Source organism: Fukomys damarensis, unplaced genomic scaffold, assembly GCF_012274545.1.
Source record: "Fukomys damarensis isolate Sample0158 unplaced genomic scaffold, DMR_v1.0_HiC HiC_scaffold_6, whole genome shotgun sequence".
Taxonomy (NCBI): domain Eukaryota; kingdom Metazoa; phylum Chordata; class Mammalia; order Rodentia; family Bathyergidae; genus Fukomys; species Fukomys damarensis.
Window position 1 is genome coordinate 38,776,775 of NW_022900918.1, and position 15,228 is coordinate 38,792,002.

A 15,228-nucleotide genomic window follows, 5' to 3' on the forward strand; every position below is an offset into this window, starting at 1 on the left:
AACAGAAACAGCAAGACTGGAGCCTCTACCTGAGGTACTGAGTGTAAGAATTTAGGAAAGCATGGAAGAGAATAATCACGTAAGCAGATATTCATAATCTGAGTGGATGTACTGATCAGCTTTCCTACCATTGGGACAAAACATCTGACACCTGCAACTTAAAAGAGGAGAGATTTCATTTGGCTCACGGTTTGAGGGGGCTCAGTCCATGACAGTCAGGCTTCCTCCTAATGGGTCCACCTCTTAATAGCACATTCAGCTATGAGCAGAGTGCATTAATCCATGGGTGAGTATTGCACCCATTGACCCAATCACCTCTCCAGAACTCTCTTCACCCATTCAAGTTGACAGTCATAATTAACAAAGTGAATTACACATGTGTGCTTATGTCTCTTAATAAAAACTATAAACCTGCTGAAAATTATTCTACATCTCACCCTACATAAGTAATCAAAAACACCGTTTGATCCTTTGACCCTTTTTTGTTCCTTATGAGATTTTGCTATTGTTGGTTTCTTTTTCTTTTATTCTGAGACTAAGGATAAAACCCAGGACCTTTTGTATGTTCGGCAAGCACTCTACCACTGAGCTACATCCTCAGCTCTTTTCATTTTGAGAAGTTGCCCAGGCTGACCTCAAACTTGTGATCCTCCTGCCTCAGCTTCCTAGAAGATCAAAGGCATGTGCCACCTGGTCCGGCTCTTTACTATTTTTTCATAGACAAATAAAATGTGTGTTTTTCACTTGTGGTATATGTCAAGTCCTCATATTAATACAAGTCTATTAGAATAAGAATTACAGGCTGAGATCATTCTTGTCACTTATGAACTAATTACAAGTTGAAACCTCTGCTCCTTTAGTGTGACACAGGAAACTATTTAGCATGCTCACCAAGTATATTTTTCAGGCCACAGAGTGAAAATCATTTCACATAGCACAAAAAATTGTTCTGGAGTCTACATAATTATAATTATTCATGCAAAATACTGCACACAGCTTCTTAAAAACAAAATGATTAGAAGTCTGCTATGGTAGTAGTAAGAGAAAAATATGTTTATAAGTTTAGCTCTTTTGGTTCAGATCCTAATGTATGTAAATTCCAGACCTAAAAGTTAAAACATAGCTGTAATTTAATGAAGACAATACTATGAGTTGTGTCAGACTGAGTTCCCTGCAGATTTAGGTTTATTTTCTCCCAAGGGCAATGTGAGAAAATGATCACCGCCAGTGTCCCTTATCACAAACCAGACCTGGGAGAGAGCAGAGCTTTTCCAGGGCTCATAACTCACTTCCTGTTGAAGAGGCCCTCCGGCATAACTTCAGTTGACATTACAGAGTCTATCGGGGTTGAATGCAGAGATTTCTCACCAGTGGGTCACCTAGCAGTGGGAATTCTTTGATCCAGGCCTGACGCCCCTCCCCAGTGATTCAAACATGAACCCTGTGGAGCCTTCCCTCTATCACTGGTTCTCTAAGTCAGCAGCAACAGCAGGAGTAGCTGGGAACTCGGCAGGAAGCTCTGTGTCAGCCTCAGTGAGGAATTAGACCTTCTCAGGTGCACTTCTTGCACTTGTGGTGCCATCCACAGGACTCTGCTGCCCACGAAGTGGGAGAATGCCCTCGCCATAGGAGGTAATAGCCCCACAGGTTCTGAGGATGGTGTTGAGATGAAGGAGTATGGGCCGGAGGACACACTGTCAATTCAGTTGCAGAGATACATCGTGGAAACTACATAGGGCCCAAAAGAACACTGCCATGTGATGATGACTCAGCAACCCCTCTTCCAGGCACAAACCCACAGGAAATGCAATTAACACATCAAAGAGACATCTGTCCTCTCACATCCATAGAGGCACTGAGTACAATGACCAAGTACAGAACCAAGCAGAGTCCATTGGCTGATGGCTACATAAAGACAACGTGGATATATGCACAGTGGAATAGTCTTCAGCCTTGAAAAAGAAAAATGCTGTCACTTACAACTTGAATGAACCTGGAAGACATCACATGAAGAGAGAAAAAAAAAACAACAACAACAACAAAAAGCCAGGCATAGAAAGAGAAAGACCTCACATTCCCAGTTAAATACAGACTCGAAAACACGTGTCCTCAATGGACACAGTGTTATTGGTGGTAACTTGGGCTGGTGGGTGGGAAGACATGTTGGCCCCGAGGTATGTATTCCTGAGATGAACCGCACAGCAAGGCGATGACAATTACCAACGATGTATTCTCAGAGCGGGGATGCAGCCCAGTGGCGGAGCACTTGCTCACCAGGTGGGAAGCCCTGCGTTTGATCCCTAGCACCACAAAAACTTTCAGAGCATTGTACATTTCAAAAGTGGTAAGAGCAAATTTAAAATATTCCCGCTGTATGCAGTAATATATTTAGGGGAGTGTTATTACATAGATTTAATCATTCTCTCTTGTGTACACCATAAGACTGTTTTGCACTCCATAAAGATACGTTATACAGCTGTAATTTGTGACTGAAAGTGACGAGCGGCAGCTCTATAAAGCCCTCTTTATGCAGAAGAGGTGGTGCGAGGGCCGGGCTCGCCCAAAGCACTGCTCAGCTGTTCCATGACCCACAACGCCCTCTTGCCCTGGTTTTTCATTTTCATTCAGAATAAAGGTCCTCTGGGGTCAGGCAGTATTTACCTTTCTCTCTCGATCATCCAGTCACATACGCTGGTATTGAGAATGCTTCCAGTGTGTTTTTGTTTTTGAAATTTAGCCTGTCTTTCTCTCTCAGGAAAACCAGCCTGTGCAGCCTCCCTTCCCCGGCTGACTTCACTCTGCCTCCGGAGCTGCCCCTTGCCACCCTGCACCCCAGCCAACTGCCTCTTCAGTTTCAGCTCGCACACAGCAAGCGTGTGCCCCTCAGGAGCTCTGCATTCTGTTCTCCCCGTGTGGCACATCCTAGAACTCAGTCCTTGCAGCCCACTGGTTCCCACCCTTCAGACCTCGGTTTCAATGTCCTCTCCTCAGTGAAAGCCCCCAAGCCACCATGCAGCACCGCGTTTACGCTTTCACATTTCAGACTCTTACTCTGTCCGGTTATTTATTGTCCCTCTGAACTGTCTTCCTGGCTTGCTTTTTATTTTTATTATTATTATCATTATTATTATTATGATCATTATTATTATTATTATCATTATTATTATTATTGTTATTGTTATTATTTATTTGTTTAGGAAACTCCACAAGGGCAGGGACCTTGCCCACATTGATCCCCGTAATGTGTCCAGCACCAAATGTCACCCCACACTGAGGGGTGCATTTTCCAAATGTGTGTTCAGTGGATGACTGTGTAACAGCATTACTGAGATATCAACTAGGTTTCTATCGGGGAGTAAGGACAGCAGCCCTAAAATGGTGTCAGGAAGCACAAAATGGAATCTGGGAGTCACAACTGTCCAGGAATCTTACAGAAACCTCCCATAGCTATCTGGGGCCTTCTAAGGCCATGATCAGAAGGCTATTGCCTATGGGAGTTATGTACACTACCTGGACACTGCATACACTGGTCCCTAAAAAAATACATAGACACCTATAGGGTAGAGATTATATTGCTTAGCCAACAGCCTAAGTACCTTTCTAAGCCATGGGAACCCTCAGACAAAAAGTCTTTATCAGGGTCCTACTCAGAAGCGCTCCCAGCTAGTGGGAGTTTTACTTCCTTGCTAGTATATTTTTAAATAAGCTTGCTGGCACCCTATCCCCTCCTTGCACCATTTCATTCTTTGTCACCAAGGCCCATGACCCTGGCATTCCAGTGACAACCATGCAGCTACTGTTCCATGCTTATTCCTCTAGCTAGGACTCTTTTCACTGAAAGTAACTGAAATCATTTCAACCCTTTAGCCAAACTAAACACGTCTTAAATGCTGCGAGAGTATCTCTCAGGAGATCCAAGCAAAGGGAACATTCAGGTGCTCAGAACCACTGGAATGAGGGTGCAGGTGTGCGCGTGGGCTCTGTCCCTCCTCTCCATTCCCTGGTGGCGTCCCAGGCCTGCCTCCTGTCGTGGTGGCCAAGTTCACTTCCTTGTCCATATGGCTGAAATCATGAAGCTAGTACCATGCTTGCCCAGCCTGATGCAGGAAGAATGAATTCCCATTCGCTGCTCCATAGTTTCGGGGGGAAGAGATGCACTGGATTCAGCAATGGTTTCGCAACAGCTGAGCAACACGGTCGGGGCACTGACAGGGCCTTATGCTGTATTAGCATGAAGGACTGGCTGTAGCCACGTAGGAAACAATTGAAAACTTTTTGCAAAAAATAAGACAGTTAAGGAGAGAGATGCTGGGCAAACCAAAACATCAACCCTCAGCAAAGCTGAGAAAAACTTATTGTGTTCGACCGCTGGGGTGCTCATGGGTAAACTTTTGAGAGGCATTTGCGGAGGGCTATCCACATTCCAGCCAAGCTTCGGTGGTTCAAATCTCAGCCTAGAACCAGTGCCCTGGGTCCAGATCCCTTTCTTCTCTGTGCCTAGGTTGGTCCTCTGTAGGATGCAGATAAGGCTGTGATCTCTATGGGTGAAGAGAGCGTCCAGGAGCGGCAGCTCTCAGTGCTCAACTGAGTGAATCATGTTCTTTTTACTGATCTCACGTCTGAATGGGTTAACGGAACATCCAGAGCAGCTCATCAATCCACAGAAGCACTGACACCACAGAGAGCCGCCACGGGGAATAGTGGCAGGCACAAACTAACAAGCCATCTGCAAATGTCTACTGTCAGAGGAAATGCTAGACACACTTCAGTTTTTTCAGATACATTTCCACACATTAGAAGAAGGCTGTCATCCTGACATAAAAGTGGCACTCATTTGGATACGTGTGTGGGTTTGTATACAAGACAGAGAAAGTTTTTCCTACAAGCAGACGTGTCATTGGATCAGCTGTCGCCAGCATCGGTGCTCCTTCTCCCCGATGCCCACGCACAAACGGTCCCGGCAGACCCTGAAGGACGTCCCTCCTCCCCAGGGCTTGCTGACAGACACGGATGCCCACAGTGGAGCAGACAGAAGGATGCGGAGACGCACTGAACATGCCTGATTCTGCAAATGCTGAGACTGGAGACTGGATGATGGCTGGGGAAAGCCTGTAGCCAGAGAGGAAGAAACATCTTCAGTGTGACAGAGACCCCTCTCAGCAACTTGTGGCCCTGCACTGGGATTTCCCTTCTGGCCACTGCACAACTGCAAGCTTGGAAATGCTGAGACCTAACAGCATGATGATGGCCACACGGACCACAGAATAGCAACGTGTACCTGTGTTGTGTGCATAGCTACAGACAGAACAGAACAGCACCCCATAATCCCATCTACTCCGCTGGAGTTGGAAGGTGCCAGGTTCCAGTCCAGTCTGGGAAATTTAGCGAGACTCCATCTCCAATACTCTAAAAAATCAGCCAAGCATGGCAGCACACACTGGTAATCCCAGCACGCTAGAGGTTGAGGTAGGTGGATCACAAGTTCAAGCTCAGCCTAGGAAAGTTAGTGAGACACTCTTTTAAAAACATTTCTCAAAAAATGTAAAGGGCTGGAGTTGCATCCCGATGCAAAGGCCTAGAGTACCTTAAAAATTAGCAATCAATCTGCAGCCTCGTTAGCCTAGTTATTCAGATGTAAAACAGAGATCACAATTTATGAATGACTGTGTGGCTGAAAAAAATGCCAAATGCTCTAAATGGTAAACACTATCAAGTGACCTGCAACTACAACAGCTACCTGTGAGATCCACACTTCTGCCCTGTGCGCAGTCATCCAAATACACGGGAAAAGAAAAGCAGAAATCACTTCCATACTTCTGTTGTCTTTTTGCCCCATGTAATTGCCTAATTTATTAATCTTTACATTTCTTTTAATTTTCTGTCATTGTTTTTGTCCAGTGCTTTCCTCCTAGCAAGTCTACTCCATTCGCTATAATCATAATATAGATAGAATTCCAATGCCTACTGAGTAAACACCACAATGTTCCACACCCATTTAAAACTTCTTAAAACTGTGGTTTGAATTCCTATATTCTCAGCTCCTTAGGGCCTCTTCGCCTCCAGATCTTTAAATTCTCCAAGACAATTTCTAATAGCAAATAGTCTATGTTAAAACAGAAGATTTCTTTTTAAATTCAAGAATCCTTAATTATTGCTGTGAATTTAAACATACCCAAGTTAATAAATCCCATGTGTGGATAGAGCAGTTTGGTAAGTAGCTACTTCCTGGAGAAACAGGGCTTTCTCATCAAGCTATAATAATCTGACAAAATAATCTGTAGCTCGAGATGAAAACCATTAAAAGATAGGATAGCTGATACATATTTTAAAACAATAATCAAAATGTCTGCCTTTAAAGTACTGAAGGCCCTGGGACAATTAAGCCTGTTGTGAACTTGGTTGGCTCAAGAGGTGCCTTCAAGATCAGTAAAGCACATTTCTGGGTGGGTCATGGAGCCACGACCTTGGGGTCTGTATCAGGGCCCCAGCCCTTCTTCTCCAGTGTGCTTCCCCTACTCTGCTTCCCTGCAGCTATGAACTGAGCATCTTGGCCCCCTGGGCCCCTCCGCCATGATGTTCCTGCCTTGGAGCCAGCTGGCCACAGACTGCAGCCTCTGAAACCATGAGAGGACTTAACTTCTTTAAAGTCTAGGTGTGAAGTGATTTGTCTCCTCACAATGGGAAAGCTGGCTGATACAGTCTAGCTCTTCGTGTCAAATACAAAGTGATATTTAAAAATATTCTGATTCCATTCACCTCACTTTCAAAGCCATCAGGGCCAGAGATGCTGAAGGTAAGGCAAGTGTATCGTATTGCACCTGTAGCCCCGGATTTGCAGCCGAAACTGAAGCTGCCGTGATCCCCCTGAACTTGAACCCCATTGGTCATCTCTGTCACTGACTATTCAACTCAGGCTTGTGTTCTGACTCCTTCTACTTAGCTCAGCCTGTCGCCGATACTCACCCAGCACTTCCCTGGGTGTGCCTTCACCTGTGTCCTGGCTGTGCTTCAGGCACCTTTGATGCACCATATTTATTGGGAAGACTGCAAGGGAGAATTCTTGAGCTGGGATTGGGTCTAAAATAATCTTCAAAGAGCTTCACCCTCCAAGTACAGGAGCCATCAAGATTAAATCCCCCCAGCGGCTGGTGATCTAAGAAGACACATCCGGGCACCTTGTAGAGACCAAAGCAGGAAACGGCCCGGAAAGGCGCAGCCAGAAGGATAACCAAGGGATGAGGCCTCGAGGGACCACGCCGAGGAACCAGGCATCAAAACCACATTTGCACCAATTCCAGGGATTAACTCTACCGGCCTCATTCCCTTCAAAAATGACCTGACATAGGAAACATGGTGGATACTTGACCATGACTGAATCAGCCTAGGACAGTCCCAGGGAAAGGGAGATTTATTTCACGTCTTTTTCCACATCAACAACATTGTACAACATTTGAGATATTGGATTACCTCATTCTCAAAAGCACACAAATGGCCCCAAGTGGCTAACACATTTTCCAATTTAACTTTTGAACAAACATTTATGAATAACGACCAAAAAAAGAGGAATGATCTGAAACCTCCGTGTGCCTTCTGGTTGGTTCCATGGGAAGAAAACACTGGCATTGCCCACAGCACCATGGACCCCAGACCCAAGCGAAAGCTGAAACTGATACTAGCAATTATTTGCGGAATATGCAGCTGTGTGACCAAAACATTTACCCTGTCACTTCATTTTTTTGAGATTCTCCAGGAGTGCTGGAGCCCCGTAGCTTTAGTGTTAGATAGTTGCAACCTTGTCCTGCTACATCTCCAAGCAGCAGGGCCTTTCCCACCTAGGGCCTTCCTGTATGTTTTGTTGCACAATTTCCAAGTCTCTTCAATGAACAGAAATTCATTTCACTTCCTCCACCGAATTCCTGAAGATCTCCCAACCCAGGAGAGCGGGAGTCTTTATATTTTCCTATCCCACAGATCAAAGCAAATATTTTATCTCAAGCAAAATTCCACTCTGCTTCACCCCAGTGCATGAGGTTTTATTCATGAGTCTCCAGCTCAAAACATAAGGCATAATAATCATTTCTAGGCAGCCGACTGATGAAACCACTCCGCCTTTCATTTGTGCTGCTCTTACCCTGCCTAAATGAATCGAATGTGTCGGCCCCTTCTTGCCTCCCCACCCAGATTGCTGAACAGCGCTTTCTGCTTCAGTCAAACTAGTTTAGTGTAAAACTACCAGTGGCCTCCGAATTGCATGCCATCCAACACTGTCAGTTGCTAACTAAAACTGTCCCACAAGCATGCAGAATGTGGGATTGTGCTAATGTGTTTCACAGTTTGCCCGAGTAGCAGCTGCCAGGGTAAGACTGGCAGCACACTCTTTCCTCACTGGACACAAGGCAGGGTCAGCATGGACCAGGGTAGGAGAGTGTGACTGCCCTGCCCGCCCACCTGGTCCAACTTCTGCCCAGAGCCCAGTCTGGTGAAAGGACAGAGTCTGCTTGTGTGACTAAATCTGTCCCACATTTTCTGAGATCAGCCAGCATATCACATTATTGTGAGTGATCACCACTATTGGCAAGCTGAGGATTTTGTTCTTTGAACATTTGTTTGCGTTTTTGGCCACAGAAACTGAATTTTCTAGAAATCCATGTCTTGGAGTGATTTCATAAAGAAGAATCTATAAGAAGAAGCCATTGCCATCTGATAGCTTTTATTGTCGGGTTAGTTTTTTGACAGTGGGGTATCATTAAAACAATTTTGATTACGCCTTGAAAATGTAATAAGTGTTAAATTTATACACATAAATATGTTCTCTTTTTAAAAATTTAGCAGGCACTCTGAAATTTTGTTCAAAGACATGTTGCTTGAAATATCTCAAAGAAAAATATTCCTTCAAGTCTTCAGCAAACAATTCAGATGCTTTTATATCAAGTGAGCTTTGCCATCAGGGAGCTGTTACTTCATAGTGAGCCATTGTCGAGTGGAAATTCTAATCATCTTGCCCCCCCCATTCCATGAGAGTTCATACTAGTCAGACACAGGTGACCTTCCCACGTTAGTTTATTTTGGATCGCAGGTTGATTCCCCACAGAGTTGGATATTTAACAAGGAATTACTGCTGAATTAAATGAGTTCACAAAAGTTACTAAGTGTACAGTGTCTTCTGCACACCCAAATATAAAAAAGTCCAGTGTGCCTATAAATGTGCGATTCACGCTAGCATGATTTAGCGATGGTTTTCAAAATGGCTCCATTAATCCTAACACAGCCACCCCCAGCTCAGCCCAGAGCCAACAAAATCTTCAGCTTACTTAAGCTTGAAACTTAAGAAAATAATCTTACACTCTACAGGGACCCTGAATGCAGCTATAGGTAACCCTCTGAGACCTTCATGGGGCTGGTAGGCACCTCAGTAAAAGAGTTTTATGAGCATTTAATGTATTTAATTTTGAAGGGATTAGATGAAATGTTAGCATAACGGAGTGCAAACCACATTCTACAATCAACAACCCACGACCATTCTTTCACCCAAGCAAATGACCATATATTTTGAGAATGACTTTTTTAGTCAGCTTGCTTTGCAGTTTGAAGTTTTCTGGAGAGAAGATGAATAACTTGAGGTTTTTCAGCTAACTAGCTACTTGAGAAAGGAACAGTAATAAGTCAAACCCCCGGTGAACAGTGTGAACTTGTTAAAGGCGAATCCATACCTTGGATTCTCATTCTTATCTGAGGTTATTATTCCTGGTTTGTTATACGTATTTATGCTCATTGCCATGCAGCACAAGGGCTAGGTTCTAAATGAGCACTGTAGAAAAAAACTTCCACGGCATAATTTGAGTTTTTAAACAGCCTTTCTTATTTTGGAGCACAGTAAGAGAAGCACTAACTCTTTCTGGAAAACCTTTAGGCTAAAGTTTTGGGGAAATAAATCAGCAGAACCCAGAGAGGTATCTCACACACGTGCACGCGCACACACACAATTCTTGATGAAATGCATTTTTGCTGATTTCTCATGTGTCTGCTATTTTATGTACCATTGGAGAATGGACACAGTATTTCCAAAGATGATTTTCCAGCCAGAAAATTAATTGTGAATCATGAAAAGGAGGGAAAAAAATCACCGCCCCAAACAAAGAAAATTACCTGCTGATTTCACACAAATCAGAGCTGGCGTGTGAAGCAGAGGATGCTGGCTCCACCTGACGCATCCATTTAAGCTGGCATCTGACAACGGCCAGGGAGCTGCCAGCTCAACTGCGTGCCAACACGATCACTACTCGGGCTGGCAGCCCCGAAATAAAACAAAGACCAGATTACTGGCCCTGAAAACGTCAAAAGGGAGGAAGGCATCTTATGAGGCATTTAAGCCATCATCCTCCATTTCTTAATGAGATTACCCCTAAAAGGCCCCCTGAGAAACCAGCGCCCTCCTCCCCATGCTTCTGCTCCCCTGCTTAGAAAGGCTGCGTCCATCTATTCCTGGTGTCTCCGTGCACCGCCGATGAAGCCGGCTCTCGCCTGTGGGCTTGGCTAGCCAGTCTTTGGGGTTTCCCGGGACACTGACCCAGAGCAAGATGCTGCGGGACACCACACCTTCCCCGGGGCCAGTGGCACAGTTGCAGCTGTGTTTCACATCCAGCAGCCAAGTTCACTTTCAACTTATTGACATAGCATTTTGCCTTCATGAGGGTGCTTGTCTACACAGCAAGCTCATGAATCCAACTAAGAGCTCTTTACCTCGCTTCCTTTCCGGGAGGAAATGGGATTAAAAGCCATCCAGAGCTTTGCCAGTGAGTTCTCTTCCTGCATAACATCTATCATCACCTTTCTACCCAGGAGAACTTCCAAAAGCCTCTAACTTGAAAGCTGTGAGTGCCATCGATTTTCACAGTGTCTCGGTGGCAAGGATGTGAGGCAAACAGTACCCTATCCTGGTCACCTTCACCACCTCCTGTTCCAAACGTGAACCCGCAGAGCTACTGGCAGTCACCGCACCATGATAGGTGGACCCCTTGCCACACCTGGCTTATTGTTTCCCAGTCCTGGCAGTTGAGCAAATTAGCTTCAGGCCACATATTCATTTGTGGTGCCTGTCATCCTATGCAGTGAGAGTACAAGGAAAGTATAAGCAGCAGAGAGTCCAACCTGCATAGCACCCCAAAGTCTCCGACCTGGAATAAGAATGCCCCCAATATGTCCCACAGCACACGGCAGAAATCTGCAAGTAGGATCACAGCCTCTATCTAGAAATCGCAAGAGAGTTCAGGTCATTTTCTGCACAAAAAGCCATAGCCTATAAAATCTGCTTGAAAAGACCCCGCCCCCCAAAACGATATAACATAGATTCTTAAACTGCAGAAACAAAGACTATTTCTGCTGTGAAATATTGAATTTCTAAGTCTAATGTTAATCCTAAATTGCTCAGAAACATTGTTTGTCTTTAATTATTATAATATTCCCATTCGATTAAAAAAATTAGGTGTTGTAATTCAGACTTTTAATTAAGCGAATTAGCTTTTGACATTTTCTTGGAAAAAGATGCTCCCAGTGTGGGTACCCCCAGCCTTTACTTGCTATTAAATGTTCCTTAGCACTTTTAAAATACTTTGGTAAGAAATATGCAATTTATAGCACCATGCTAACTTTTCTTTTCCAAACCCTGAAGCGGCAGCTGCTAACCTCAGGCGTTATACAGTTTATCAAAAGGTGGAAATTTGCACTGAATATCAATGCCTGTTTTTATAAAGACGCAAACATCACAACATACCCATAGCAAAATTGTTTTTCCATTCTCCAAACAAACCCTCCTGTTCCTCCTACAACTGCTCCTTTTTTGCTGAAGCAAAACAAGTCCTCACAACACATAGGCCAGTCTCCTCTTGCTTTCCTGTCTCAACTATAAATTTTCTGTTGCCACATTCCTGTTGCTTTTGCTGCCTGAAGTTGTCAAAGTAAAGAGTTAACTTTCGCGCCGAAAGAATTGCCGGGAAGGAACCTGCCCAGCAGTAACACAGGAGATAAGACTCTCACCACACTTTTCCTGATAACCATGAAAGAACCAGTAAAGTCCATGTTTACTCCGGATTCTTGGGTTTGTTTTCTTTTCTAAATATTTTTATTAGCACATGTTTGCAGTACATAATGATTCCATTTGTCCTGGGGAATTGGCACATGTACACAACACTTGCTAATTCTTCTTACATCACTTATTCTTCCCCTTCTCTTCCTCCCTCCATTTCTTCATTTCTCCCCCACCCTCTGCTTTGTAAATGACCTCTCTCTCTCTCTGTTTCCTTAATCTGTCTTTCATTTTGTGTTTTAATGTATTTATACTGTACTTTCGGTTTCTCATAAAAGAGAAACCATACAATATGAGGTTGTATGTCTGATCTATTTCATATCATGGTCTTAAGAACAAACACAAAACACAAATCTTTAAGCAATCTTACCAAAAAAGAGGAAAGCAAAGATACAAATCAATGAAATTAGCAATTTAAAAGATGAAATCACAACCAACATCCTTGAAACCCAGAACACTTTAGTAACTACTTCAAAAATCTATATTCCAAGACATAGGAGAATTCAGATGAAGTAGAGATTCCTAGATACATATGAATTACCAAAATTGAAACAAGAAAGTATAAAAACCTCGAATAATCCAATAACAAACAATGAAATGGAAGCAATAATTTTTTTAAAAAGAAAAAAATTACGAATCAACAAAAGCCTACATCCCATTGGGATCACTGCTGAATAGTGTAAGAACTTAGAGAAGATCTAACACCAATACTTCTCAAGCTATTGAAGAAATTGAAAGGGAAGAAGCACTCTCAAAGTGATCCCTGGAAGTTACCATTACCCTGATTCAAAAAGCAAATAAAGATCCCACCAAAAAGAACTACAAGCCAATCTCCTTAATGAATACACACACAAAACTCTTCAACAAGGCATCAGCAAACAGAATGTGACAAATCATCAAAAAGATCACACAAGATGACAAAACAGGCTTCATCTCAGGAATAAAAGGATGGTTCAACATATGCAAATCAATAAATGTAATACATCATATAAACAGAAAAAAGGGCAAAAATCACATGATCACTTCAATAGACCTAGAAAAAGTGTTCAACAAAATTCAACATCCATTCATGATAAAAACTCTGAAAACCCAAAAAAATCCACCAGAAGACTCCTACAACTAATAGCCAAATTCAACAATGTAGCAAGGCACAAAGTCAACACACACATTTGCTTCTGTAGCACATATACTAAGCTTGGGACTATACAGAGGAGATTAGCATGACCTCTGTGCAAGAGTGGCACACAAATTTATGTGGCATTCCACATTTTTCATATAATATTCAAAATCCCAGAAATTCAGTAAAAGAACAGAATCTTAAATGCTGTTAGAGAAAACAAACAAGTCCCCTAAAAAGGAAAGCCCATCAGAAGCACAGCAGATTTCTTAAACACGCAAGTCAAGGAGAGCTTGGAGTGAAGTATTTCAAGTTTTAAAAGAAAGCAACCTCCAACCAAGATTTATATACCCTGTAAAACTATCTTTCAGGATCAATGGAGAAATAAGACTCTTCCATGACAAAGAACACCTAAAGAAATTCATGATCACCAAACCAGCACTACCAAATATCCTGAAGGATATTTTAAAAGAGATAATGAAGACCCCAATTCCAAGGACACCAATAGAAAGAAGCCACCAGGCAAGGCAAACAAGTAAACAGAGAGAAAAGCCAAGGAGGCAATAACAGGAAAATAAGATGACAAGGTTAAGTCAACACATATCAGTTATAACCATCAATGTAAATGGTCTCAGTTCACCAATCAAAAGAAAGAGACTGGCAGAATGGATAATGAAACAAGATCCAACAACTTGCTGCATAGAGGATACAGATTTAATGCAAAAAGAAATTCACAGACTGAAAGTCAAAGGATGAAAAGCAATAGTTCATGTGACAGGACTCTGGAAAAAAGCAGGGTAGCTATTCTATTGACAGACACAGTGAACTCAAGCCATGATTGAGCAAGAAATCCAAAGAAGGTCACTACCTACTTGTAAGGGAAAACTCCAAGAGGAAGAAATAGTGATTATAAACATATAATCCCAAATGCCAGCACATCCAACTGTATAAAACAAATACCAGTGGACAAGAAAAATCAAATAAGCACTAACGCAATTGTGATGGGGGACCTCAATACCCCACTGTGACAAATATACAGATCACCTAGACAGAAAAATCAACAAAGATATATCAGAATTGAACCAAACCTGTGAAAAAATGGGCATAGTAGATGGCTACAGAATGTTCCACCCCACAACAGAATATACATTCTTCTCAGCTGTACATAGGACATTCTCCAAAATAGACCACATAGTAGCTCATAGAGCAAGCTTAAGTAAATGCAAAATAATTGAAATTATCCCATGTATATTTTTTTCAATTCATAAGCAGATTGTAGAAAATTGCCTTATTTTCAGAAACATGTTTTTTTTTCATTTTTTCATTAAAGGCTTAGGTTTTAATAGGAAAAAATAAATTAAAAGGGTGAAATCACAGTAGACCATGCAGAAAACCAGATTATCAATACCTACTTGAAGAATTTTTATTCTAATAAGGTGGAGAACATAGAACAAATGCATAAATTCCTAGACACATATCAATAACCAAAGCTGAATCAAGATATCAAAGTTTTAAATGACCAAATATCAGCCAGGGATTTAGCTCAGTGGTTCTGCCACCTTCCTAGCAAGCACAAGGACCTGAGTTCGATCCCCAGTACCAAAAATATATAAATAAATAACCAAATATCAGTCAATGAAATTAAATGAGAAGCAATATTCCTAAAGTCATTCCTGGAAGCAAATATTACTAGATATCAAAACCAGAGAAAGATCCACCCCAAAAAAGAGAATTACAAGCCAAACTCCCTAATGAACACAGATGCAAAAATTCTCAGTAAGATAATGGCAAACAGAATGCAGCAAATCATCAGGATGGTTATACACCATAACAAGTAGGATTCATCCTAGGGATTCAGGGATGGTTCAGCACACACAAATTAATAAATGTAATTCATCATATCAACAGAGCTAAGGACAACAATCATATGATTATCTCAATAGATGCAGCAAACACATTTGACAAAGTCCAACACCCATTCAGGATAAAAACCATACAAAAACATGGAATAAATTGTCCTTGTCTCAAT

General features: G+C 42.4%; 1 non-coding gene across 1 annotated transcript; it reads left to right on the forward strand.

Moving 5' to 3' along the window:
* Positions 1 to 13,251: 13,251 nt before the first annotated feature.
* LOC117285162 lies at positions 13,252 to 13,354 on the forward strand. Its single transcript, XR_004516131.1, has one exon. It is a non-coding gene; the product is annotated as a U6 spliceosomal RNA (small nuclear RNA).
* Positions 13,355 to 15,228: the final 1,874 nt, after the last annotated feature.